The following is a 13,073-nucleotide window of genomic DNA, read 5'->3' on the forward strand; positions in this document are numbered from 1 at the left end:
AGGGGGTTCCAAAGAGGATGGATCTAGACTGTTCTCAGTGGCACCTGATGACAGAACAAGGAGCAATGGTCTCAAGTTGCAGTGGGGGAGGTTTAGGTTGGATATTAGGAAAAACTTTTTCACTAGTAGGGTGGTGAAGCACTGGAATGGGTTACCTAGGGAGGTGGTGGAATCTCCTTCCTTAGAGGTTTTTAAGGCCCGGCTTGATAAAGCCCTGGCTGGGATGATTTAGTTGAGGATTGGTCCTGCTTTGAGCAGGGGGTTGGACTAGATACCTCCCGAGGTCCCTTCCAACCCTGATATTCTATGATTCTAAGTTTAAGCAGATCTCAGTTAACAAGGATTGGGACCCAAAGATCCTTTATACAATTTCAAGCCTTATTTGACAAGTCAGAGTCCCTCAGGGAACATTAGGTAATTAGGGCGACTTAGAAGTAGGTTCATCACCAGTACTTAGCTATACAAATTAACATAAGGTAATTGCCTGTTCCTCCACCATTTCATAGATGATTTGCTATACACTTCAAAGAGAGATGAATACCGAGATATCCCATGTTTACAATTCATTTACATGCTAGGATGTTCTTTTGATCTCTGAATGATCAGAATACAGCATAGACAAGGACTGTTGATTCCATTGTTCACCACTAACGGTATATATGTAAATACAGAAAACGACAAACATGATCTTCACATATGTCTTTAAGGATTGAATTTGAGTAATTTATTTTGCAGGACGGGTAACCCTTTCTGGCCAAGCGTCACGGCTGGAATGGCTTGTTTTGATCCAACTGCTTAAAATGTTTCATTTCCAAACAGAACCTGTTTTAGAACTTTACATTCCACCCAAATTTCCAATTTCTCACCCACATGTCCCGGATGAGAACAACAAGCATTAAAAATAGATGGAAAGTCTGTTTTTTTAACATCTGAACTGGGAGCCCCTGAAATTCCATCCAACATCCCTTTGCTTATGAGATGACGGGAACAGCATTATTTTCCAATGGAGCTCTGGCCAACTGACCCAGCTGGGATTAGATCCCGTTGACTCTAATGAAGCTACAACCGATGGACCCCACTTGCTGACTGCTTCTCCTGTGCTATCCCTCTGCCTCCCTCTGCTGCTGGGTTCTACTTGGCTTTCTGCATCTTCTCCCTCTGCTGCTGGACAGGACAGGACATTCTCCTGCTGCTCCATCAGCTCTCCATTCGGTTGTTGGACAGATGGGCCACTCAAGAAAGCTCCTCTCTGCTTTTCTCTCCTTGTCCTCACCGTCCACTCGCTCTCCACCTACCCCTGGGCTGTCTCTGACACACTGACTTTTATACCGACCTGTCAGGACTTTCTTGCGCATGACAACTGCCCACAATCCAAACGGTCTGATCTAATTTTAGCCTGGAGCTGTCATTTACCTCGAAGTTATGATCTGCTGCCAATTCTATTTTTAGAGCTATGTGACCTGCAGCTTCAAACAGAGGAGTGACTCTTGCTAACTTAAAATGGAAGCCAGGGATACAAAATGGAGTCTGGGGAATTTCTCTGGTATCAGCATCATCCACTCAGGATTTTGACCTGAAAGTATTTACATGTTTTTTCACACCGTTTGGCAAAAGGGTAGACAGCTTAGAGGGTAGCATAAGTAAGTCTCAAAATTCAGGTTCAGGAGTTCATCATTTTCTGGTACTTTTATCAAGTGAGTTTGGTCTCCATATTTTGTTTGTTTGTTTCATAACTAGAGAGGAACTGACTGATTTGCGAACTCTTCAGCTGTGTCTGTAACTACTTGAGGTTCCAGGAGAGGAGAAGTGGTGGGGAGGCCAGGAGGCCACAACTGTAGCTCAGAGTTTGAACAGTCTGACTCAGATGTATGGGAAGCCAGGGGCTGGGATTAGCTCCGCACTTCCTGGACGTGGGCCGAGAGATGGGCAGGAAGTTCCTCGGTCGCTAGAAAACTGGATTTGAGCCTGAAGGGGAAGCTAACGTAAATTGTGGTGAATCAACATTCAAGTGAAACCCTCCAGTGCCACTGGGTCATGGCCCCACTGGGGGCTCATTCCTGGGGCTGCTGGGCCCATCCCGGAGCCATTCACCTTTCTTATTCCTCAGGCAGACGAGCAATCCCAGGACCATGAAGACCAACCCAGCACGGAGCCCCCGACCCCAGTCAGCATCTTGCCCCTGGCAGAGTCAGTCGGTGCTTCTGTGAAAACAAGAGCACGGGTGGTTCGGGCTCAGCCCAGCTTCTCCTTCCCTTTGTCATGTCCCCGCTGTCTGCCCCCGGGGTGGGGGTGGGGATCTGACCTGGCCCATTCCCTGAGGGGGCTCCACAGAGTTAGGGATGCCCCAGTGGGCTCAGGGATTGCCCCACACTCAGAGGCTCTTACCCCACTGCACAGTGAGGGGCCCCTGCAGGCTGATGTGCTCCATCTGGCAGGTGTAGACGTCCTCGGGGCTGGGCGGGTGTCATCTCCAGCATCAGCAGGATCTGGAAGGTCCAGTCTCTGTTGTGGAGCAGCTCCATGGACACCACCCCGGCCATCTGCTCATCATTGCCCCACTGGGGACTTATTTCCAGGGAACCTAGTTTCCCACGACAAAAAGCCCCCAAAAGTTCTCCAATAAAAAAAAACAAAAAACATAAAAATCCATGGTTTTCTGCGATTAAAATTAAACACTGAACTTTTGTTTCCCTAGCCACAATATATATAGGTATCCGCTGGACACAATGTTTTATGGATATATTTACAATTTTTAAGCAAGTTCAAAGCCTACCAGTGCCATCAATCATTATAATAAAATAAAGTTAATAGAACTGCAATTTATGTTTCTTACATATACCAAATACTTCTATGTCTCTCTTCCTATTTATCTGAGCCTCCATTGTACAGCTCTCTGTATTAACCGAACCACCAGCTACTTGGGGTCCCGATCTCCAGTGCTTGGATCCAGACTGGCCCTTGGGGCTCTCAGATCTGGAGCCAGGAACGGATCCAGTCTTGAGGTTCATGTCCCCAGAAGAGGGCCCGATTCTCACACCTGGGCCGGTGCTGCCCCCTCAGATCCTAGGATCCAATGCCTTGGTAGTCCAATGCCTTGGTAGCCCCTGGAAGGAGAGAGCAGAGGGGATGGGTTAGGGGGTGCAACGGCCCTGGCCTCACCCCCACCCCAGAGAGGGGAGGACTCACCTGCGTCTGCTCCGCCACAGCACCACGGCCATGGCGGCTACGGCCAGAACCCCCAGGGTGATGCCGACAATCAGGCCGGGTCCCCAGGGGCTGCTGTATCCTATAAAACACAGGGGGTGACGCACTGGGAATGGGCTCAGGAATATGGGCCGTGTTCCCTCAGTGTTCCCCGCAGTCCCTCCCAATCATCTCACCCAACCCACTGCCCTTAGCCCCCCACTCCAGCTCAGTTCCCTTCGCCTTCCTCACTGTCCCACCCCCACTGCTCTTCCTACTCCAACCCCCTCCCCTCAGCCATCCTCTACCCTAAAACTGTTCCCTCAGATTCCCCTGCAGTCCCCCGGTGCTCCTACAGCTCAGATCCACTGCCCTTAACCCCACCCCCCACCCCAGTCTGGTTCCCTCAGCCTCCTATTCCGTCCCATATTCTTTACAGAACGTGTCATGATATGAATGTGGCAGAACTAAGATGTGTTTTATGCAAGATGGCTCATGTGTAGTATCATTGGAAAGGTGCTGATTCCCTGAACATGATTATCCAATTTCTGTGCATGTATCATTCCTGTATCTGAAGTTTGGAATAGTGACTAGGTAACAATTACAACTGGGTGTGTGCTTGGGGAACGCCCACCAGACAGCATACAATCAGCCTGGACGGGCCATTAGGAAGGACAGTAGGACTATGAAGATGCTAATCTCCCTCCTTCCTGAGAAGTTTCCTGGGATGCTGCTTTGACACTGCAGGGGCACGCGATCATGTCAGGACACCATCTTGAAATGCTGGTACTTTTCCACAGGAAAGGGGTGGGAGTCAAACTAGGAAACAAACCATTCCTGCCATATGCAATTTAAGGCTGGGGAGTGAGTTAATCTGGGCTCTTCTCCACTGCCTCCCCCGCCCAAGAAGGAAGACTGCTGTAAACACCTGAAGCAACAAAGGAACTAAACTGGGGAAAATAGGGGCTGAGCCCCGGCAAGACAGATCAGCCTGTAAAAGGAACCCCTGGAGATTCAAGCTGCACGCCGTGCAGTTTACCTTCAAGAAACTCTGCAACCTGCTTGAAACAACATTTAGGGTAAGAAATTATTATTTGTTGTTGTGATGCTCTGTACGCCCATGTTCATCTTTATAAAATGACTGTGTGGTCTCCAATGCAAAGTTTGTCATGTCCGGTGTCTTTGGAAGGCTCATGATGCACTGAGCATGGTTGTTATAGTGAGGTTATAGTAATTGTTACAGTGATGTTATAGGTTATAATTTCATGTATATGGTTATGAGGCTGAAAATGTGTCCTCGTGGCTTAAAGCAAGCCCAGGCAAAACTCTCCAGGAGCAGAGGGGCAGTTCACACCTCATCAGGGTGTGTATGGGAGAAGCCCAGCCCAGCCTCACAGGAACAATGGACAGTGGCTCAGGCAGCAACAAAAGAATCTGTTAGACCCTTGATGGAGTCACCCCCCTTCCTTTGGGCAGTTTGGGACTGTGATGAGGTAATGCTCACTTGACTCTGCAGGGGCGGGGCGGGGCGGGGCGGGGGGGGGGGGGGGGGAAGCACAAAGCCAGGTGGGAAAAAAGGACACGATAAAAGGGGGAGACATTTGCCAGGCTCTCTCTCTTCCACCTACATCTACAGACACCACCACCACCACCAAGTGATCAAACTCTGATCAAAGGGGAGATCCTGGCTGAAAAGTAACCAGCCAGCCTGTGGGGAGAAGCGTATACGTTTTTAAGGACGTTAAAAGTGTTGAGATCAGCTTAGAATGTATTTTGCTTTTATTTCATTTGACCGACTCTGACTTGTTATTCTTTGACTGATAATCACTTAAAATCTACCTTTACAGTTAATAAATCAGTTTGTTTATTCTACCTGAAGCAGTGCGATTGGTTTGCAGTGTGTCAGAGACGCCCCTTGGGAGAACAAGCCTGGTGCATATCAATTTCTTTGTTAAACTGACGAACTTATGTAAGTTTGCAGCATCCAGGGGGCATTACTGGACACTGCAAGATGGAGGCTCCTGGGGTTGTGTCTGGGACCAGAGATATTGGCTAGTGTCATTCGCTTGCAAGTAGCAGGGAGCAGTTTACATGCCAGAGGCTGTGCATGAACAGCCCAGGAGTGGGGTTCTCACAGCAGAGCAGGCTAAGGATGGATCCCAGAGTCGAGGATTGGAGTGATCTAGCAGATCACCGGTCCAGATAACACCAGATGGGAACATCACAGTAGCCAATATTCCTTAGTGTATTAAGCTTAGTTTGTGTGTTTTGTTTGCTCTGTAATCTACTTTGTTCCGATTGCCATCCCTTATAATCACTTAACATTTACCTTTTGTAGTTAATAAACTTGTTTTTTGTTTATTCCAAAATCCAGTTTGTGCAATTCATGACTCGCGGGGGCACAAAGCTGTGGATATCTTCCTCCACATTGAGGGAGGGGGCGAATTTCATGAGCTTATGCTATTTAGATTTCTATACAGCGCAAGACAACATAATTTTGGGTTGACGCTCCAGAGGGTGTGTGCACCAGATTGCTGGGCAATTACCCGAGCTGAGTCCTCGCTCATCTCAGACTCTGTGTGATTCTACCGCCGGGTGTGTCCCTACCTGTGTGTGTGCTGGAAGGGGGCTTGAGAGCCTGTCACAGCAGCACAGAGTGAGGGGAACCCAGGCTGGTGGGACAGGCGGGCTCAGTGGGACCCAGCACATCACGTGGCACCCCAGAAGTGGGGGTACAACCCATCATACTCACTGCTCCCCCCACATTCCCACCCTCTCAGCTTCCTCCCACTCCAGTCCTGCTCCCCTCTGTCTGAGCCTCTCCAGACCTCTGCCCCTCTCCCCAATGACCCCCAGGTCCTCTCCAGTTCTGCCCCCCTTGGCTCCCCCTGCCCCACTCCACAAAGCTCTCTCCACCCCATCCCATTCATGCTCCCCTCAGCCCCCACCCTGCTCCTTCCATCCCACTCTTGTCCCATTCCTCTCAGTTCCTCCATCCTGCTCCCTCTGGTCCATCTCCACGCCCCCCCACCTGCTCTGCCTCCCTGAGTCCCAATCCCACTGCCTGGACCCACCCTTGTCCCACCTGGGACATGAAGGAAAAGCCCCCAGAGACCATGACGTGCACCTACCCCAGGGGATCAGCAGGCTCTGGCCCCCCAGGCTGCTGTGCTGCACCCGGCAGGCGTAGCTGTGCCCGGCGCCCGGCTCCACGCCCAGGGAGCTGCGCAGCTGGTAGGTCAGGTCCGCGTTGGGCAGGATCCCGCTGGAGTTCAGCCGCCCGCCCGGCACCACCTCCTCCCCGTCCTGCAGCCAGGCCACGCGGATGGGCCGGGGGTAGAAACCGGTGACCCGGCAAACCAGCAGTACCGGCGCGGGGGTCCCGGCTGGGGGAGGTGCTCGGGCAAACACCACGGCGACCGGCCGCTCTGAGACAGGAGGAGAGAGACGGGGCGGGGGAGAGGGAATGATTCAGCCAGAGCCTCAGGGACTCACTAGCCAAGCCCAGCTCTGCTCCCCGGGGTCAGGCGTTGGCCCCGCTGTCCTGGCCAGACCCCAATTCTGCCCCCTGCATTACCAGTGGTGACAGATCCCCCTTCACTTCCTGTCCTAAACTGCTGGGCAGTGCGGCTATGAAATCGCTTCACCCCACATATAACTGCATTTGTACACCAGGCAAGAGATCCCTCTATAAAGATCCCCTACCCCACCCCAGAGGTGGCTGCATCTCAATGAGCAAAGAGTTGTGTCCAGCCTCACCTTGCCTCTTCAGTGACTCTTTCCCGTAGCGGGCAAAGCTCTTAATTGTATAAACACAAGTTGTTTTCAGGAGAATCTGAAGTTTGTTGGCCGCAGGCCGGTTGTAGTTAAGAATATCCTGGGTGTGAAGTGCCAGCTTATCCCCCCGCCGAGCGACCCATTTGCCTGTATCCACGTCGAAGCTGATGAAGTCGTCGCCGTTCAGTCCGACACTATAGAATCCCCTCGAGGTGCCGTTGGGGTGCAGCTCGCAGCCAATGGAGAGCTGGGTAACAAAGGGGTCTGGAAGAGGAAGGGCAGGGGGATCAGGACAGACCCTCTGGAGATCACTGGGGGCAGGGCCAGAAATAGAGATGTTAGGTGCAATGAGGATATTCGGTCACCAGATGGCAGTGGGATTGAGGGGCAGCCTGGATGAAGTGCAGGACAGGTTGCAGTTACTGTTTAAAGCTGATTTGTGCTCTAAGATCCACATGCAAAATCAGATTGGCTGGAAAATCTCTGCGAGACATGGGGCCCTGACGCAGAGTTTATGGTGCGAATTTGGGTTCACTTCATGAGGGGATCCTAAGATACAGACCCCATCCCAAATAAATGTTTAATTTTGTAGAAAGTTATTTATGATGCTCTAGAGAAAATCATGGCCTTGAGCCTCAATAAACGTACATCTCTGGGTGCCGCACCAGTAGCAAGGACACATTTGGCTTCTCAACGTTACACAAGTCACTGGGTCTTGGTTCTGTGTGTGGAGCGGGACGCCGGGTGGTGGCACCTCTGCCCACAGACAGTTCACACCCCTGCCCACAGACAGTTCACACCCCTGCGAGGGATTCTTTCCTTAGCAGCGACACAGAGCATGACACACCGAATCACACACTCGCTCAGTGGGAGAGGTTGCAACCTCGGATACCCAGGAGGATCCATCCAAGCCCCGTCACTGAGCGGTTCCTGCAGCAGGGAGCTGTGATCGCACGGCCGGCTGTCACGTTGTCGTGCAACGCACGTGCCCAGGCAGATTGTCCTGAAACTAGCTCTGCCCCAGCAAGGTGCAGCGGAGACTTTGTGGAGCAGATTTGGGGGCAGGTGGTTAAGGGGTTCCTGAGAGAAAGTCTCGCCTGAGGACCTGCTTTGAGTGCTCCAGCATCAGACACCCAGAGCAGACCCTGGGCTGAGCCGCTGAGCAGAGGCGAGCTGGGTTCTGTCCCATGCCCTGGGGCAGCGCTGGCTGGGAGGGCGGGGGAGGCACTAGCTTAGCTCTGCACTTCCTGCTTCCAATTCTTGTGTTGGGTGTTTCTTGCTTTGTGGAAAGGTCTAATTTCAACGTTCAGGTAGGACAGATCAGGTGGAACGATCACGAGCAGCCTTCCCCCTCCTTCGACAAAGGCCTTTGGTAGCGCACGTGGTCGTGAAAGACCATGAGCCTAGGCTCAGGGGCTGGGACATGGGGCCTTTCCCCTCTGGGCGCACAGGTTACAATCTGGCTCCCGTTTGGTGCGAGGGGTGCAAGTGGGGATGTGTGTGGGAGGTGCAGGAGTCAGGGAGGGCAGGGGGCAGGAGTTGGGTGTGAGGGGGTGCAGGAGTCGGGACTGGTGGTGTGTGAGGGGGAGCAGGAGTTATAGAATCATGGAATCTCAGGGTTGGAAGGGACCTCAGGAGGTATCTAGTCCAATCCCCTGCTCAAAGCAGCACCAATCCCAACTAAATCACCCCAGCCAGGGCTTTGTCAAGCCTGACTGTGTGGGACAGGTGCAGGAGTCAGGGAGGGCAGGGGGCTGGGTGTGTGTGAGGGGGTGCAGGAGTCAGGGCTGGGTGTGCAGGGTCTGGGAGAGAGTTAGGATGCAGATGGGGGCTCAGGGCTGGGGCAGGAGGTTGGGGTGTAGAGCACTTACCTGGGGCAGCTCCCATTTGGTGCTCAGGGTGGGGATGGGGATGTGGAGGTGGGGGGTGCAGGAGTCAGGGCATGGGGCTGGGGTCGTGGGGGTGCTCCCAGCTCCCTGCCCTGAGCAGCTCATGGCAGGGCGCTGGGGGGGGGGTACATGTAGGGAGAATGCGGGAGTCCCGCCTTTCCTCCACCCTGCCCCAATTCCACCCCCTTCCTCAAGACCCTGCCCCCACTTCTTCTCTGCCTCCTCCCCTGAGTGCGTGGCAGGCCCGTTGCTCCCAGAGCGACCTCAGCGCGGGCAAACAGCAGGGGAGGGGGGAGCTTGGCTGCCGGTGGGTGTGGAACCGGCAGCAGGATCCCCAGGAGCCGGCAGGACCAAGCTTCTGCCCCCACAGCTCCCCAGCCCTGTGGCCCCCTGTCGTTGGGGGGGGCCCCATGCCAGGGCACCCTGTGTTTTACTGTAAATCCGCCTCTGCCTGATCCACCCTGCCATGAAACACACACTTTCTGCTGTGAGTGTGTCAGTTCTCAGCTCCCTGGGGGGTGCGGGAAGGGACCCCCTCAGACCGCGCCATACTCACAGCCCTCTCCTTCTTCCACAGCCAGTTCCTTCACCAGATGGACGAAGTTGGACAGGTCATGATGGATCACTGTCTCCCGGTCCTGCCACTCTGTTGGGGTCAGGTCCCCCTGGGACCAGGGCTGCAGGAAGCGGATCTTGCAGGTGCTGCAGGCCAGGGAGTGGGTCTCCACGTCGCCCAGCAGAGCCATCGCCTGCATGTCCGTGGAGCTGGCGTTGTGGAAGATGCTGGTTAACAGCAGCCGGAGGGTGAGAGACTCTGGGGGGACAGGAGGGGAGGCTGGGGGGAGGGGAGAGGAAACACATGGGTGATAAAGCCGGGGGGAGAGAGATTAATGAGTCTGTCTCCTTAACGCTCCCTGTTGACCCCAACCTGCCTCCCCCCTCCTCCTACACCCCCAGCAAGGGTCACTAGCCCAGTGTGGTGCTGCCCCATCCTGGCATTATACCATCCCTACCCCCCCACACCCAGTAGCAAACGGGGGGTGTCCCCACTTACCAGCCAGGGCCCCCCCTGCCCAGGGGAGGAGCAGCAGAGGGAGCAGCATCCCAGCAGGGGAATATGGGCTCAGGCAGACGTCAGGGCAGCAGGACGAGGGGCCCAAGGTCACCCACACGCACTCTCGGTCAGTTCCTCCCAGGGCGCGAACCTCTCTGCCAACTTCTCTCTTTGTTTGTCTCTGCTCAGCTCTGTCCCCGCAGCTGCCAGCCCGAGCCAATTCGGGTAGAGTGAGGTGGTGTCAAGCCAAAGGGGAGGGCTCGGATACACTCAATGAAGCCACAGGAGGTACATAAGTATAACCGGTTTTATTGCCAAGATATAATAAGCTTCCCAGCCTTCCCACATTACTCAATACGTCTTTCCAGCAACCAAGCAAGAATCAATCGCGCCTTCTGCTGCAGACAGTCCCGGATCCTCCAGCCTTTTCTTTGAGGGCTCGTAGCAGGCGCTGCTCCAGCGTGGGGAATTCCTGGGTGCCCGCAAGGCCAGGGTCTGCAGGTGAGACTGTTCCTCTAAAGCAATATGCATAGACGTCTTTAATCATCATCTCTGTCTAAGGGGGGCGTATTCACCCACGAGCAGGCTCTGGCAGGAAACACCGCTGTTTTCTATTCCCACACTTCACAGTCTTGGACCTCGCTTATCTGTTCATTTGTTTATCCAGTGCAGTGGCTGCAAGCTACCCCGGCCAGTTCACTACTAGCTCCCCACAAACCATTCTGTAACATCAGCCCCAGGTAACCTGCGATCAGCCCCAACAGTCGGGGAGTGGTGGCAGTGCAGGAGGGGGCTCCCCAACAGCAAGATCAGAACCAGGCCTGGTCCCAGGGTCAGAGTGTGAGACGCCCCCTCCATCTCCTCCAGCCTGGATACCCCTGCTCCCAGCACAGCCCCTAGCACCATCCTGGGGCAATGGGGAGCCCTGACTGCCCGGGCAGAGCCCCCTGCTGCCCCCCTGCAGCCCAGCCCAGCCCCTAGCGCCGCCCTGGGGCCATGGGGATCCCTGACTGCCCGGGCAGAGCCCCCCCTGCCCCCCCGCAGCCCCCTGCCTGGGCCTGGGGCCAGCTCTGCCCCCCACTCAGGCCAGATTCACCCACAGACAAACCAGGCAGGGCCCTAGGCCCCAAATTGGTGGGGGGTGGCCCCAAAATTACAGGCCAGCCTCCCCCTCCTCACCCCACCCAGGGGCTCCGCCTGCCCCAGCTGCCCCCTGTGACCTGGTGCCACACCCCAGACCTGGCCTGGCGTGGGGGGAGACTTGGGGGGGGTGGAAAGCAAACCTGCCCCCCTTCACCCCGCAGCCGGTGGGGCTGGGCCTGGCTAATGAGTGATGGGGGGGATGGGGGGGAAAGACAGAACAGAAGGGAGGGCAGAGCCCCCTCCAACTGCCCCCTCATCCTGCCCCCCAACGGCCCCTCCCCTCACTATAACCCCCCTCCCGTCCCCATAGCCCCTCCCTCCATCTCCCATGAGTCCCGCCCCTACTGAATAGCTCCTCCCTGCCCTTCCCCGCTCATGGCCCCTCCCGCTCCCTGCCCGCTTTGCTATTGGCCACAGTCGCGCGCCCTGCCCCTCCCTCCCGCTCATTAGCCCCGCCCACTCCGTGGCCCCGCCTCCTTATTCTTCTTCCCGTCCAGGTTCCTGCTACTCCCAGGCTCCTCCCTTTCCCTCGCTCGGCGGGACAGCCAATCAGGAGGCGCCGCTGAGGGTTCTTGTCACTGGTTGCCGGCGCGGGGGGAGCGGTGGAAAATGGGCGGGGAAGCGGCGCGAGGCGCCAACGGCCGCTGAGAGCACATGGGAGAGGGGCCAACTGTCACCTGAGGCGGGGGTGGCCGGGGCGGGGCCACCTGTCACCTGAGGGGAAAGGGGGCGGGGCCAGCTGTCACCCTAGGGGGAGCAGGGGGCGGGGCCAGCTGTCACCCTAGGGGGAGCCGGGGGCGGGGCCAGCTGTCCCTGAGGGGGAGCAGGGGGCGGGGCCAGCTGTCACCCTAGGGGGAGCAGGGGGCGGGGCCAGCTGTCCCTGAGGGGGAGCAGGGGGCGGGGCCAGCTGTCACCCTAGGGGGAGCAGGGGGCGGAGCCAGCTGTCAGCTCCCCTGGGGCCGTGGGTCTGAGCAGGGGCGGCCGGTGAGCGTGGGGCGGCTGCCGGCCCCCGGCTCCGTCCTCCTCACCCCCGTCCTCACCGTGCCGCCTGCTGGGGCTGAGCTGAGCTTCTTCTTCTGGGGGTGCCCCCCTCGGGCTGTGAGAGAACCCAGGAGTCCTGGCTCCCAGCCCCCCCGTTCTAACCCACCAGATCCCACTCCCCTCCCAGAGCCGGGGAGAGAACCCAGCCGTCCTGGCTCCCAGCTCCTCCTGCTCTAACCACCAGACCCCACTCCCCTCCCAGAGCTGGTGAGAGAACCCAGGAGTCCTGGCTCCCAACCCCCACTGTTGTAACCCACTAGACCCCATTCCAATCCTGGATTTGGGAGTCCAGAACCTTTTGTCATTATTCAGCTCAGGTCTGTGCAGAGCCTGTCAGGAAAGGGGCCCTGCTTTTGGTAGGGAGAGGCAGGGAATCTGTACAGCACCTGGCGCAACAGGTCCCTGATGTTGGTCAGAGGGGTCAGTGCAGCGCCTGGTTACCAGGGGGTGAGGGTGGGGCTCTGTTTGCTACCATGGTACTCCCTGCAGTTTCTGTGAGTGGCCTGGGGCTCTGTCTGCACTTGAGCTCCTGGGTGTCGTGGTGAGAAACAGGAAATTCAGCATCGTGCGAGGCCGCAGCTTGTGCAAAGTCAGCTGCAGATGGGGCAGGGGGTGAACAGAAGTGTTGAGTCGGGGCCGTGTGCGATGCACAAATACCTGACCACGGTTTCCGTCCACGAGCTGGAGTTGATCTCCAGGCGCTCCGCTTGCAGAGCCCAAAAATGCTTCTAGCTCTCATGGGTGCACAGAAATCTCTCCAAACCGGGGCGGGTGGGACCCATGCCTGTGTCTGCAGAGAGCATGAGCTGGTCGCTCTGAGAGGGGGGAGTTGCCCCCAGCATCATCCAGGCAGTGATGGGGGTGGGCTGGCTTAGGGGGGCTCTAACCCACTAGACCCCACTCCTCTCCCAGAGCTGGGGAGAGAACCCAGGAGTCCTGGCTCTGAGCCCCCTGCTCTGAACCCACAAGACCCCACTCGCCTCCCC

General features: G+C 56.1%; 1 pseudogene; it reads right to left on the reverse strand.

Annotated features, from left to right (window-relative positions):
- Positions 1-338: 338 nt before the first annotated feature.
- On the reverse strand, positions 339-10,234 carry LOC120392439 (annotated as a pseudogene).
- Between the last annotated feature and the right edge of the window lie 2,839 nt (positions 10,235-13,073).

Source organism: Mauremys reevesii, unplaced genomic scaffold (assembly GCF_016161935.1).
Source record: "Mauremys reevesii isolate NIE-2019 unplaced genomic scaffold, ASM1616193v1 Contig1, whole genome shotgun sequence".
Lineage (NCBI taxonomy): Eukaryota > Metazoa > Chordata > Testudines > Geoemydidae > Mauremys > Mauremys reevesii.